Genomic DNA, 14,929 nt, shown 5'->3' on the forward strand with positions numbered 1-14,929 from the left:
CTGACAACTCAGAAATTACTTCTATCTTTCTCTCCCCCAGTTTTTACAGAAGTCTAGACTACAGTGATTTATGTAATTCCAGGGTGAGGTTTGATGTAGAGAGCCAGGGGCAGAAACTTGGACTGATCCATTTTGATCAAAATTTCAAAAGCAATTAATCACAATCATAGAAAACTTTCAACAGCAACAGTGAACGTTAAGAGTAGTGTCTTTCTTAGATGTTTCACTGTGTCCATTGTCTGACTCATTGATATGACAGCAATGCTGTCTTTCTGCTATCACAATGATCATACAGTTAAAAGATTTAAAAACTTTGAAGGGCAGAAATTGTAACTTTTAAGTTATTTTTATAGCATGTATAGTTCCTGAAAGTGCTAAATAATGATTGACTCATAAGAATTAATAGTCAATAAAAATATCAGTCTATAAAATTAATTTCAAAATTACATTGTTTAATTTAAAAACCACTTAAAGTTAACAATTCAGTAAGATTTATTGAGTGCCTATGATATATCAATATAGTACATCACTCTAGAAGTGTAGTTTCTGGTTCCTGAAAATATATGTGCAGCATCACCAGTTGACTGCCTTGAAAAATAACATTCATTTAAATGTTCCCAAGTCCTGGATTTTTATTAAAATAATACCAAGACCACTCTGTTCCTCTTTATGAGGAGCAGTAAAGGAGATGATGAACATTTCCTGTGTTCAGGTCTCCACATGATGGTGTAGTGCTCCATCAGGACAGGGAAGGGAAGGTCCAGACATCAGAGAAAAAGTAGTGCACCCTACTTGGAACCAGAGATACTAAATCAACTCACTTCTCTGGTGACTCTCATGAGGCCAACTCAGAAGTAGGAGCATAAAAATAAGCCACCATCACAATCACTGCTATCCATAAGCTGAGTACCTACGTATATTTTCTTATTTTTTTCTTTATAATATATTGAAATTTGAAGTATTTTATCTCCATTTTATAGTAAAAATGCACATTTGTCTTTTGTGCGCAAAGGTATTGTCAGTCTCCAGGAATATGATGGTGTACATGATAGATATTGTCCCTCCCTGGTTCCTGCTGTCTACTGTTGAGAAACATATTCCTACATATAAAAATTGTGCCAGACTATAAACCATGTGATTCAGTAGAAGGTCAGAGAACATTACTCATGTAACAGATATTTGTGTAATGGCTAACATATGTAAGTCATTGTTCTCAATCCTGGAGATACTGCAGTGAACAATCACTTAAAGCTTACATTCTAATGAGAAGATATATTTTTATTTATAAATCACTTTTTAAAATGGAATTTTTATTTGCAAAATACAGTCATTGTTTTTTACACATGGCACATAAATTTGAGGGAAATCCCCTATGAGCTTTACTCTACAGAATTGCATGCACTGAAATCAATGGCAGGGATGAATTTGATGATATCTGACTGCATAGTTGGTAATAGGGTATATTTCTTTTTTTATTTTTTTAAATAAACTCCAGAGTTTATTTAGATTTTACTACTTTTTCCATCAATATTTTCTTTCTGTCCCACGGTTCAATCAAGAGTACTACATTGCATTTAGTTGTCATATTTCTTTATTCTTTCTTGTTTTTTTAAAGAAAATTTTATTGGAGTATAGTTGATTTACAATGTTGTATTAGTTTCAGGTGTACAACAAAGTGAATCAGTTATACATATATCCACTCTTTGGGTTTTTTTAGATTCTTTTCCCATGTAGGCAATCTATTTCTCAATTATTTACATTTAAAATGTTAATGCCATGTAATTAAGGCAATAGGGAAAAATGTGTGAATACAAACTATTACTTCTCAGACCTTCTAATGGAGGTACAGGAGTCATCATAAGGAGAGCTGGGCTCACCTCTGTGTTGAGCTCTTCTGCTGCTGCCAAGTCTAGAGACAGCCTCTATCACTTTATAAGCTACTCCTGCTCATAAGCACTAGCTTTTATTCTGGGTTAAATTAAAATTTACCAACAAGCAATTCTCTGCACACAGAAAGCAGTTGGTAAATCTTTTCAATAAAGTAATGAAGAAAATGTGGATAGTGGTTTGACTGTCTGGACAGAGTAAGAATTATATTAGGCAGGAAATTTTAAGTAATAACTTTTACTACCTAAAATTTCAGCCAAATTGGCCATATTCTTAATGTTGAAAGATTAGACACATTTATGCCTACAAGTAGACTTCGCTTTAGGGTCTTAAATTTTTCTTTGGCCACCAGGATCTGTGGCCATTTTCTGGCATCATTGAGCAAGCATTAATTCAAGAATACACTTCACATTCAAGATGGTTTCACTCTTTGCTTGTAAATGTTGATATATCAGCCCTCTATGCATTCTGATTTGGAAAGTGCCTCTTGATTTTCACATCAGAAGGGTAATTTTTCAGGACAGAATTTATTTACTTATTTAATTGGAGTCAGGAGGTGACATTCCAGGGACAGAGGCAAAGAAATCTAACCAACACATTGCAACATTTTTTCATGGTGCAGCTCATAGGAAACAGTGGAGTTCAGCAAGGAGGCTGCTCACAAGTCAGGGCCCCTTCCACCAGCAGCCCAGGGCCCCTTCCGTTACCCCATAATCCTCTCTGCTCACTGTGACTCATCTCTGCTACACTGGGCCACAGAATGCAGTCAGGAACTCTGAACAAAAGCGACTGTTTTAAATGATGCACATGTGAAAGTAATTATATATTTTTAGAAAAAATTTTTTTTTGCCACAGGTGTTAAGAAATCTAAGTAGATACATAGGTATGATTAATCTAAAAATAAGTCTTTTTTTCTTACTCTAAAAATAATACACTATAGAAAATTTAGGTTAAAAAAAGGAAATTTAAATTACACTCCTATATTCACTCATTCTTTACTGTTTGTTACATATTTTACCAAGTTTTAAATCCATCATGATACACATCTTATTTAAAAAGATATAGACTGCTTTATAAAAATTCCTATAAGATTTTTCCACCATAAAAGTTTTTTTTTCAGTTCTTAATCATTAGGATAATACCTTGACAAAATGCAGAATTTAATATATTTTCATATGTGCCATTATAATTAACCATAAATATGTAGATTTGAAAAGGGACACTCCTTTTATAGCAACAGAAAATAAGAAACTGCTTGCATGTCAATCCATATAGTCATGATATTTAAATATGGATATGGATATTTAAATCCGTATAGTCATGATATATAAATTTGGGGAGTGTCCATGTTCCCATATTCTATACAGAAAATAGAAAAAGGTCAAATGATGAGAAATAGAGCTCAGCATCATAAAGCCTAATTAAATTAATATGCATTATATGCCCTCAGATTTTGGTATTAGGTGATTATGTAAAGGGTACTTTAAGTTCAGGATTCTTGCTCCATAGGTTGCTCAGCCTGTCACGTCCAAATGGGCAGATGATAACATTTAAATATGCACGTGGAGCAGTGATTTGAGGACCCACTCATGTCAATTATAGATTGATGTTTTTCACTAATTTTCCATACCTCACATGTTAACAAGTATCCATTTATAGCTTATCTTTAATGAACTGTGCACAATCTTTTAAATTAATAACATTTACTCCAAATTGTAAATCTTGTATCTCTGCTTATTCACTTATATTTTGAATTACTAATTCCTCTCTGTTACATTTTGGTTGTGCCATGGATACAGATCTGTATTTTTATAAAACAAACAGCTCCAATTCTCAGTTTCCTGGGAGCACCCAGACTTAGATAGTGTGTGAGGAGGCTCACAATCAGCTGCCCCAGAACCTCCTTTGCTGCTCAGGCTTCAGGAAAGAGCTGTGGGAGAGGAACAGGGAATGCTCTCCAGAATAACGGTGTCCTGCATTCGAAGACTCATGGATGGAATCTCTCATTCAGGATTCCTTCAAAAATAGTTTGAAATAAACCAGTAGAAGTAAAAATCCAGTCATTCAGTGTGACACTTCAATCTGAATCTTTATACATCATGTTTCATGTATCACCAGATTGAAATTGTATTTGTCTCTTTTGGGCCCATAATTCATGGTGAAGTAACAAATATGCTGACTTCTGTGAATATCATGTATCCCTTTGGGCTTCATTGCAATTAAATTATTCAAGTTATTTTTGTAAAATTTAATATCAAATATTAAACTATTTTCTTACAATGATGTAAATATAAAATTTTAAATATTAAGTATTTTAAATAAATAGTATGAAAATATGATACAATTATATTTACTTCATATATAAAATATAATATATAATAATTTACTTATATTATTTATTGTATTAATGATTATTAAACATTTCATTAATGTTAAATTATTATTAAATTAATATTTAAGTATTAAATTTCTGATAACTTAAACTTTTTGGAACATGAATATTTGACTTACAGAAATCCCAAATCAGTTTTTGCAGTTTTAAAATATTTCCTACCTTATCAGAGTCATTATAACTGTTTTGGATAAGTCTGAATAGCTCATAATTCAATAAGGGTGCATTTTAAGTACAGTGCACAGATCAGCTTGTCTTATCAATACTTCAAATAAGAAACACCCTCTAATCTGAGATTGATAGCTAAGAATGGACAGTAATAGTCTATTGTCAGAGAAGAGAGCTGTTTATTAAAATGTATTTAATGTATGAACTGAAGAGCTAATTATAGGTCTATTCTGTAGTGACATTTTAGATGACACATGTGTGGAATCAAGGAGGGTAATATTAATACACTGTCTTGAAATGAATGAAATCAAAAAGAATTTTTGTACCCTATTCTAGGGCATTTGAGTGTGTCACTTCAAGTTGATTGCAGAACACAAATGCGTTCATTTTGTGATGAGGAGCTGGAATGATTATTATCCCCATGTGAAAATAAGCCCTGCTTTGATTAAGCTGTGAAAACAGCAAAGGAAAATGAAGCTACCTGGCAATCATGCCACCATGTTATTCAAGAGCAAACACAGTTCATTTGCAATAGTAAATAGAAATAGAAATTTGAGGAAATTGATTTTACAAATGGAGATGGGTTTTCTTAATATGGGCAAGAATTTATCAGTCAATTTTAATAGTAGTGTATACAAAGTATTTATCATAGGATTAATATCAAAGTTGTTATTGAGAAATATTGAGAAAAAATCACAGTGATGTATTCAATTTAGCTTTTAAAATAGATTTTTAAACTTTATTTATTTATTTATTTATTTATGGTACGAGGGCCTCTCATTGTTGTGGCCTCTCCCATTGCGGAGCACAGGCTCCGGATGCACAGGCTCAATGGCCATGGCTCATGGGCCCAGCCGCTCCACGGCATGTGGGATCTTCGCAGACCAGGGCACGAACACGTGTCCCCTGCATCAGCAGGCGGACTCTCAACCACTGCACCACCAGGGAAGCCCTAAACTTTATTTTTAATGAAAGAAGAACTAAAGAAATTGTGCTTCTGAAGTATTTTAATAGCCAGTTGTAAACTTACTTTAAGGAGAAGCTAATTTTCTGCTCTTTACTATTTCAGAGGTTGCAATGAAATGGATATCTAATCCAGCTAGTTTTGATAATAAATTCATATTATATTGCTTCAGCAAGAAACAGCCAAAATGAGCATGGCACCACCACTTCACTGCTTGCATTGCTCATTTGAAGTTAGATATACTTAACAGTGGTTTCAATTTTATTTTAAATCATGCACTCTTGAGTTCAACAATTTTAGATAATACTGGAACCTGCATTTCAGTATTTTAGATCAGAGATTTTTTTTACCGCAGGCCTCTCACTGCTGTGGCCTCTCCCGCTGCAGAGCACAGGCTCCGGACGCGCAGGCTCAGTGGCCATGACTCACGGGCCCAGCCGCTCCGCGACATGTGGGATCTTCCCTGACCGGGGCAAAAACCCGTGTCCCCTGCATCGGCAGGCAGACTCTCAACCACTGCGCCACCAGGGAAGTCCCTAGATCAGAGATTCTTAACCTTAATTATACATTTTCGAATCACCTGGTGAATTTTTAAAAATACTAGTGTCCAGTTACCATCGCAATTCAGCTCTATCATAATCTTTGAAGATGAGAACTAGGCATCAGTTAAAAGTTCCTGGGTGGTCTTCCTGGACGCTCAGGTTGAGAATAAGTTTTAGATGGATACATGGGAGCATGCTGATAAGCGGCCTACAGTCTTAATATGAAAGGTCAAAACTGTGCCAGCCATCTGCATTCTTGAAGGCAACACACAAGTTATGTACAGTCTACTTTTAGAACAGTGGGGATTTTATAAGAAAACATTGTGTTATAGAACCAGGCATTTTAAATTCATTAAAAAAAAAACTATGTTTAAATAATGGAAAATAAAATTTAGTCTTTTTTTGAACAAACAGTGCCTTTTTGAACAAGTGTGTTTAAACAGTTAAATCTCAAATTTGATTTTGTCTAAAATTCACCTAATCGAAAGTCCACAAAAAATTATAATCCACATGCATTTAACAACTCTCTTGAGGAGCCAATAAAACAAGTCATAGGAAAGTTCTTTCATTACTTAACTTTCTGCTAAGTTAATAATACAATCATTTTAACTGAATGGGAGGCAAAAGTTGAGTGATTTATTGTCAGAATCTTGAAATGAACTGATCACGTACAAAAAAATATATTCTATATGATATAGATTTGTGTTTCGAATGTACAAAAAGAATATTTTTAAAAAGTACAGAGTATAAAATTAAAAGCTGGGAGAACATTTTCTTGCCAACATGGAAATACACCAACTAGGAAGATATATATACAGGAGCTATGCCACCTTAGTGTGTCTTCATAGAATTTCCAGAGTTTAGGGAGATTTTATGTTTATTAAAAGAGGGCATGGATTTATAAAAAAGACTAAGATACATTGTTCTAAAATAAGTGTGTTACACTTCATTTATCAAATATGTCATAATTTATTGAATGACTCAATGGGAACTGATATATATGAATTGCTGAAAAACTATGCCATTTGTTGAAAATGTAATTTTAATTATTGATGACTAATAACTGATGTCTTTTTGTATTGAACAAATTACTTAACCATACTGGTACCTTACCAAACATTTAGCTCAGTTGTAAGACATGCCAAGAAGAAGAAAAAAAGAGTAGGTCAATCTCTCTGGTGTCTGGTCATTGTCGAAGAAGATTTCAGGGGCAACCCCCTCAGTCTCAGGGGACTGACAGACACCCAGGAGGCTTTCAGCATTTGGAAGTTCCAGCAGGGATAGGTCCAGTCATGGGCAAAGAGCTAAGATTCACATTGCTGAGAAGACCAGGAAGAGCAAACAAAGAGACTAGAGTGGGTGCCCCGAGTCAGGCCAAACTTCGCCAGTTAAGGGCACAGTTCTCCATAAAAGTGTCCTCACTTTACACACAGACACAAGTTTGGGTTACCCCAGGTCACCCTTACTTCTGACCAGCTGGCTACAAATTTGGAGGTTCCCACTACCTCCTTAGGTTTGATAATTTGCCAGAATAACTCATAGAACTAAGGAAAGTGATATACTTACAGTTAACTTTATTATAGCAATAGGAGAGATAGCAAAACCAGCAAAGGGAGAGACACATAGGGCAAGGTCTGGAAGGATCCCAAATGTGAAGCTTTCAAAACCTTCAAGGCAGTGTTATCCTCCTGGCAAAATTGATGTGTAGCAATGAAAAGTATTGCCAACTAGGGAAGCTTATGTAAATCTCAGTGCCCAGAGTTTTTTATCAGTTTTATTATATAGGCATGATGGATTAGATCATCTTATCTCCAGCCTCGTATCCTCCCCAGGGTGGACTGGTGTCACATGGTAAAGGCCCAAACCCTCTAATCTCATAGTTGATCTTTCTGGCATGACCACCCCCCAGCCTGAGTCATCTTGTTAGCATAAACTATCAGGTCAGGTGTGGTCAGAGGGGTGCACCATGCATAACCAAGACACTCCACTTACTCTAGGAAATTCCAGAGTTTAAAGGTTACCTTGTGGTAACCAGGGACAAAGGTGGCCAAAATTGTTTTCATACAAGTGTTGAGATGAGGGCACCAATCTGAGAAAGCAGGCAGAGGCTTGTGGGGCAAAATCAGAGGGAGCCAGAGCTGGTCAAGCAGTGAGGGTAGCATTCTGCTGAGTTTAAAGTCTGATTTGTATTTTTAACTCCCCAAACTTGTAGTTGGTCTGAGAATACAATCTGGGCTCATTTCTATTATCAAGTATAGAAATGACAGATGTTGTGAGTGGGGGTGGGGGGTGGCATGTGTAAGGAAATCCAGAAACTACAGGTTCAGTCTCTGTCTACAAAGGTATGCCACCAAGCCCACTGTCTTCACTGAATTAAAGACGTTATTGGACTTCTTTGAGAAGAGGATCATAAAATATTATTTTTTATCATCATTCTTATTCTTCCTTCCATTATTTCTCATAAAGCCCTTATGTGCATTTTAAAAGAAAAAGTTTATGACCAAATTCTGCAGGTTTTGATCGGTTCAGAATTTTATTCAACAATAATTGAAGTATTGTTTTTGGCTTATGTCAGAGAAGCTTCTACATTGTGTCCAATTATCATTCACCATTGTTTTTTTGGAAATCTTTCTAACTGGGTTATTTATTTCCTTTTAATTTAGATGGGATCTTAACTCCAAAGAAAGAAAAACATTACAAACTTAATTTAAAATATTGAGAACTTCTTTATTTGTCTACAGCAGCAAGATATTGTACAGCAGAGTCAAGAATAAAATATAAGTTAAAATTTCAAGCTACATATGCAATTTCTAGGGGATGATAATCAAGGGGTGATAATTAGAAATACAATAATACACATAGAATCAAGTTATTATTAAATATGATAATATGTAAAATGTGCAGGGTAGGAGTTAAACAGACTAGACAGTTTAAAAATAAATAACACCAGCTGATTAGCTCAAGATGGTGGAGTAGAAGGATATGAGCTCACCCTCTTCTTACAAAAACACCAAAATCACAACTAACTGCTGAACAACCATTGTCAAAAACAATGTTGGGACCTACCAAAAAAAGACACCCTACATCCAAAGATAAATAAGAAGCCACAACAAGATGGTAGGAGGGGCACAATCACGATAAGATCAAATCCTATACCCACTGGTTGAGCAACCCACAAACTAGAAAACAATTATACCACAGAAATTATCCCACAAGAGTGAAAGTTCTGAGCCCCACATCAGTCTTCCCAGCCTGGGGGTCCAGCAACAGGAGGAGGAGTCCCCAGAGAATCTGGCTTTGAAAGCCAGTGGGGTTTGATTTCAGGACTTTCACAGGACTGGGGGAAACAGAAACTCCACTCTTGGAGGGCACACACAAAGTCTTGTGTGCACCAGGACGCAGGGGAAGAAAGCAGTGACCCCATAAGACACTGGGCCAGACCTACCTGCTAGTGTTGGGAGGTCTCCTGCAGAGGTGGGGGGATGGCTGTGGCTCACTGTGGGGACAAAGACACTGGCAGCAACAGTTCTGGGAAGTACTCATCGGTGTGAGCCCTCCTGGAGATCACCATTAACCTCACCAAACAGCCTGCATGCTCCAGTGCTGGATTGCCTCAGGCCAAAAAACTATCATGGAGGGAAAACAGCCCCATCCATGAGCAGACAAGTGGATTAAAGTTTTACTGAGCAGGGCCTTGCCGCCAGAGGGACAAGACCCAATTTTACCCACCCCCAAGTCCCTCCTATCAGGAAGCTTACACAAGCCTCTTAATAGCCTCATCCACCAAAGGGCAGACAATAGAAGCAAGAAGAAATAAAATCCTGCAGCCAGCAGAATGGAAACCACAATCAGAGAAAGAAAAAATGAAATGGCAGAGGAATATGTTCCAGATGGAGGAACAAGATAAAACCCCAGAAAAACAACTAAGTGAAGAGGAGATAGGCAAATTTCCAGAAAAAGATTTCAGAATGATGATAGTGAAGATGATCCAGGATCTCAGAAAAGGAATGGAGGCAAGGATCAAGAAGATGCAAGAAATGTGACCAAGAAGAACTAAAGAACAGACAAACAGAGATGAACAATACAATAACTGAAATGAAAAACACACTAGAAGGAATCAATAGCAGTATAACTTAGGCAGAAGAACGGTTAAGTGTCTAGGAAGACAGAATGGTGAAAATCACTGCCATGGAACAGAATAAAGGAGAAAGAATGAAAAGAAATGAAGACAGTCTAAGAGACCTCTGGGACAACAATAAACATACCAATATTCACATTATAGGGGTCCCAGAAGGAAAAAAGAGAGAGAAAGGTCCTGCAAAAATACTTGAAGAGACAATAGCTGAAAATGTACCTAACATGGGAAAGGAAACTGTTACTCAAGCCCAGGAAGCAGAGAGTCCCAGGCAGGGTAAACCCAAGAAGGAACATGCCGAGACACATAGCAATCAAATTGACAAAAATTAAAGACATAGAAAAATATTAAAAGCAACAAGGGAAAAACAACAAATAACATATAAGGGAATTCCCATGAGGTTATTGGCTGATTTCTCAGCAGAAACTCTGCAGACAAGAAGAGAGTGGGGTGATATATTTAAAGTGATGAAGGGGAAGAATCTACAACCAAGAATACTCTAGCCAGAAAGACTCTAATTCAAATTTGATGGCAAAATCAAAAGCTCCACAGATAAGCAAAAGCTAAGAGAATTCAGCACCACCAGACCAGCATTGCAACAAATGCTAAAGGAAATTCTCTAGGTGGGAAAGAAACCAGCAACTTTAAAAATCTTTGTACATATATAGACTGCTATGTCAACATGTCATGGGAACAGCAAACCCCCAAACTACAATAGATACACACATACAAATAAAAAGTAACCAAAACACAACAATAAAGATGGTCATCAAACCACAAGAGAGGAGAGGAAGGAAAGAAAAAAGACCTACATAAACAAACCCAAAACAATTAAAATGGCAATAGGAACATACATATTGATAATTATCTTAAATATAAATGGATTAAATTCTTCAACCAAAAGACAGAGACTGGCTGAATGGATACAAAAATAAGACATGTGTATATGTTGTCTACAAGAGACCCAACTTCAGGCCTAGGGACACATACAGACTGAAAGTGAGGGGATGGAAAAATGTAAACCACGCAAATAGAAATCTAAAGAAAGCTGGACTAACAATACTCATATCAGACAAAATAGGCTTTAAAATAAAGACTGTTATAAGAGACAAAGAAGGACACTACATAATGATCAAGGATCAGTGCAAGAAGAAGATATAACAATTGTAAATATCTATGCACCCAACATAAGAGCATCTCAATATATAATGCAAATACTAACAGCCATAAAAGGAGAAATTGACAGTAACAGAGTAATAGTGGGGGACTTTAACACCCAAATTACAACAATGGACAGATTATCCAGACAGAAAATCAGTAAGGAAGTATAGACCTTAAATGACACATTAGACCAGATGGACTTAATTTATAGAGCATTCCATCCAAAAGCAGCAGAATACACATTCATCTCACATGCACATGGAACATTCTCCAGGATTGACCACATGCTGGGTCACAAAGCAAGCCTTGGTAAATTTAAGAAAACTGAAATCATATCAAGAAACTTTTCTGACCACAATGCTATAAGATTAAAAATAAACTACAAGAAAAAAATGTAAAAATCACAAGCACATGAAGGTTAAACAATATGCTACTAAACAACAATGTATCACTGAAGAAATCAAAGAGGAAATAAAAAAATACCTGGCAACAAATGAAGATGAAAGTACAATGATCCAAAGCCTATGGGATGCAGCAAAAGCAGTTCTAAGAGGGAAGTCTATAGCAATAAAATCTTACCTCAGGAAAGAAGAAAAATCTCAAATAAACAACCTAAACTTACACCTAAAGCAACTAGAGAAAGGACAAACAAAAACTAGTTAGTAGAAGGAAAGAAATCATAAAGATCAGAGCAGAAATAAATTGAGGTGAAGAAAACAGTAACAAAGATCAGTGAAACTAAAAGCTGGTTCTTTGAAAAGATAAAGAAAATTGATAAACTTATAGCTAGACTCATCAAGAAAAAAAGGGAGAGGACTCAAATCAATAAAATTAGAAATGAAAAAAGAGAAGTTACTACAGACACCACAGAAATACAAAGGATTATAAGAGAATACTATGAGCAACTGTATGCTAATAAAACAGACAACCTGGAAGAAATGGACAGATTCTTAGAAAGGTACAATCTCCCAAGACTGAACCAGGAAGAAAGAGAATATATGAACAGACAATTCACAAGCACTGTAATTGAAACTGTGATTTTAAAACTCCCTACAAACAAAAGTCCAGGACTAGATGACTTCACAGGGAAATTTTATCAAACGTTTAGGGAAGAGTTAACACACATCCTTCTGAAACTGTTCCAAAAAATTGCAGAGGAAGGAAAACTCCCAAACTCATTCTATGAGCCACATTTACCCTGATACCAAAGCCAGACAAAGGTACTACAAAAAAAGAAAATTACATGCCAATGTCACTGATGAACATACACACAAAAATCCTCAACAAAATACTAACAATCTGAATCCAACAATACATTAAAAGGGTTATACACCATGATCAAATGGGATTTATCTCAGTGATGCAAGAATTTTACAATAACCAGAAATCAGTGTGATACACCATATCAACAATTCAAAGAATAAAAACCATTTGATCATCTTAATAGATGCAGAAAAAGCTTTTGACAAAATTCAACACTCATGTATGATAAAAACTCTCCAGAAAGTGGACATAGAGGAGACTTACCTCAATGTAATAAAGGTCACATATGACAAACCTACAGCTAACATCATACTCAACAGTGAAAAGCTGAAAGCATTTCCTCCAAGATTGGGAACAAGACAAGGATGTCCACTCTCACCACTTTTTTTTTTTTTTTTTTTTTTTTTTTGCGGTACGCGAGCCTCTCACTGTTGTGGCCTCTCCTGTTGCGGAGCACAGGCTCTGGACACACAGGCTCAGCAGCCATGGCTCACGGGCCCAACCACTCCACGGCATGTGAGTTCCTCCCGGACCGGGGCACGAACCCGTGTCCCCTGCATCGGCAGGCGGACTCTCAACCACTGTGCCACCAGGGAAGCCCAACTCTCACCACTTTTATTCAACATAGTTTTGGAAGTCCTAGCCCTGGCAATCAGAGAAGAAAAGGAAGTAAAGGGAATCCAAATTGGGAAAGAAGTAAAACTGTCACTGTTTGCAGATGACATGATCCAATGCATAGAAAATCCTAAAGATGCTACCAGTAAAGTACTAGAGTTCATCAATGAATTTGATAATGTTGCAGGATACAAAATTAACATGCAAAAATCTGTTACATTTCTGTACAAAATCAATAAAAGATCAGAAAGAGAAATTCAAGAAACAATTCTATTGTTTGTTTCAATAGGAAACAAAAGAATCACAACAAAAAGAATAAAATACCTAGGAATAAACTTGCCTAAGGAGACGAAAGACCTGTACTCCAAAAACTATAAGACACTGATGAAAGAAATCGAAAATGGCACAAACAGATGGAAAGATACACCATGTTTTTGGATTGGAAGAATCAGTATTGTCAAAATGACTATTCGATCCAAGGCAGTCTACAGATTCAATGCAATCCGTATCAAATTACTGATGACATTTTTTCACAGAACCAGAACAAAAAATCTTAAAACTTGTATGGAGACACAAAAGACCCTGAATAGTCAAAGCAATCTTGAGAAAGAAAAATGGAGCTGCATGAATCTGGTTCTCTGACTTCAGACTACACTACAAAGCTATAGTCATCAAAACAGTATAGTACTGACACAAAAATGGAAAAGGACAGAAAGCCCAGAAATAAACCCATGCCCTATGGTAAATTAATCTACAATAAAGGAAGCAAGACTATACAATGGAAGAAAGACAGTCTCCTCAATAAATGGTGCTGGAAGAACTGGACAGCTATATGTAAAAAATGAAATTAGAACATTCTTTAACACCATACACAAAAATAAACTCAAAATGGATTAAAGACCTAAATGTGAGACCAGATACTGTAAAACTCTTAGAGGAAAACATTGGAAAAAGACTCTCTGACATAAATCGCAGCAATATCTTTTTTGATCTGTCTCCCAGAGTAATGGAAATAAAAACAAAAATAAACAAATGGGACCTAAGTAAACTCAAAAGCTTTTGCACAGCAAAGGAAACCATAAACAAAACGAAAAGACAACCCACAGAATGGAAGAAAATATTTGCAAATGATGTGACCGACAAGGGATTTGTCTCCAAAATTTACAAACAGCTCATGCAGCTTAATATCATAAATACAAACACCTCAATCAAAAACTGGCAGAAGACCTAAATAGACATTTCTCCAAAGAAGACATACAGAGGGCCTAGAGGCAAATGAAAAGATGTTCAGTATCACTAATTATTAGAGAAATGCAAATCAAAACTGCAATGAGATATCACCTCACCCCAGCAGAATGGCTATCATCAAAAGATCCACAAACAACAATTGCTGGAGAGAGTGTGGAGCAAAAGGGACCCTCCTACACTGTTGGTGGGAATGTAAATTGGTGTGGCCACTATGGAAAACAGTATGGAGGTTCCTTAAGAAACTAAAAATACAACTACCATATGACCCTGCAATCCCACTCCTCAACATGTATCCAGAGGAAAACATGGTCTGAAAAGATATATGCACCCCAATGTTCACTGCAGCACTCTTTACAATAGCCAAGACATGGAAGCAACTTAAATATCCATCAACAGAGAAATGGAGAAAGAAGATGTGGTACATACATTCAATGGAATATTACTCAGCCATTAAAAACAATGACATAATGCCATTTGCAGCAACATGGATGGACCTAGAGATTGTCACATTGAGTGAAGTAAGTCCAGCAGAGAAAGAGAAATATTGTATGATA

Source organism: Stenella coeruleoalba (assembly GCF_951394435.1).
Source record: "Stenella coeruleoalba genome assembly, chromosome: 10".
Taxonomy (NCBI): domain Eukaryota; kingdom Metazoa; phylum Chordata; class Mammalia; order Artiodactyla; family Delphinidae; genus Stenella; species Stenella coeruleoalba.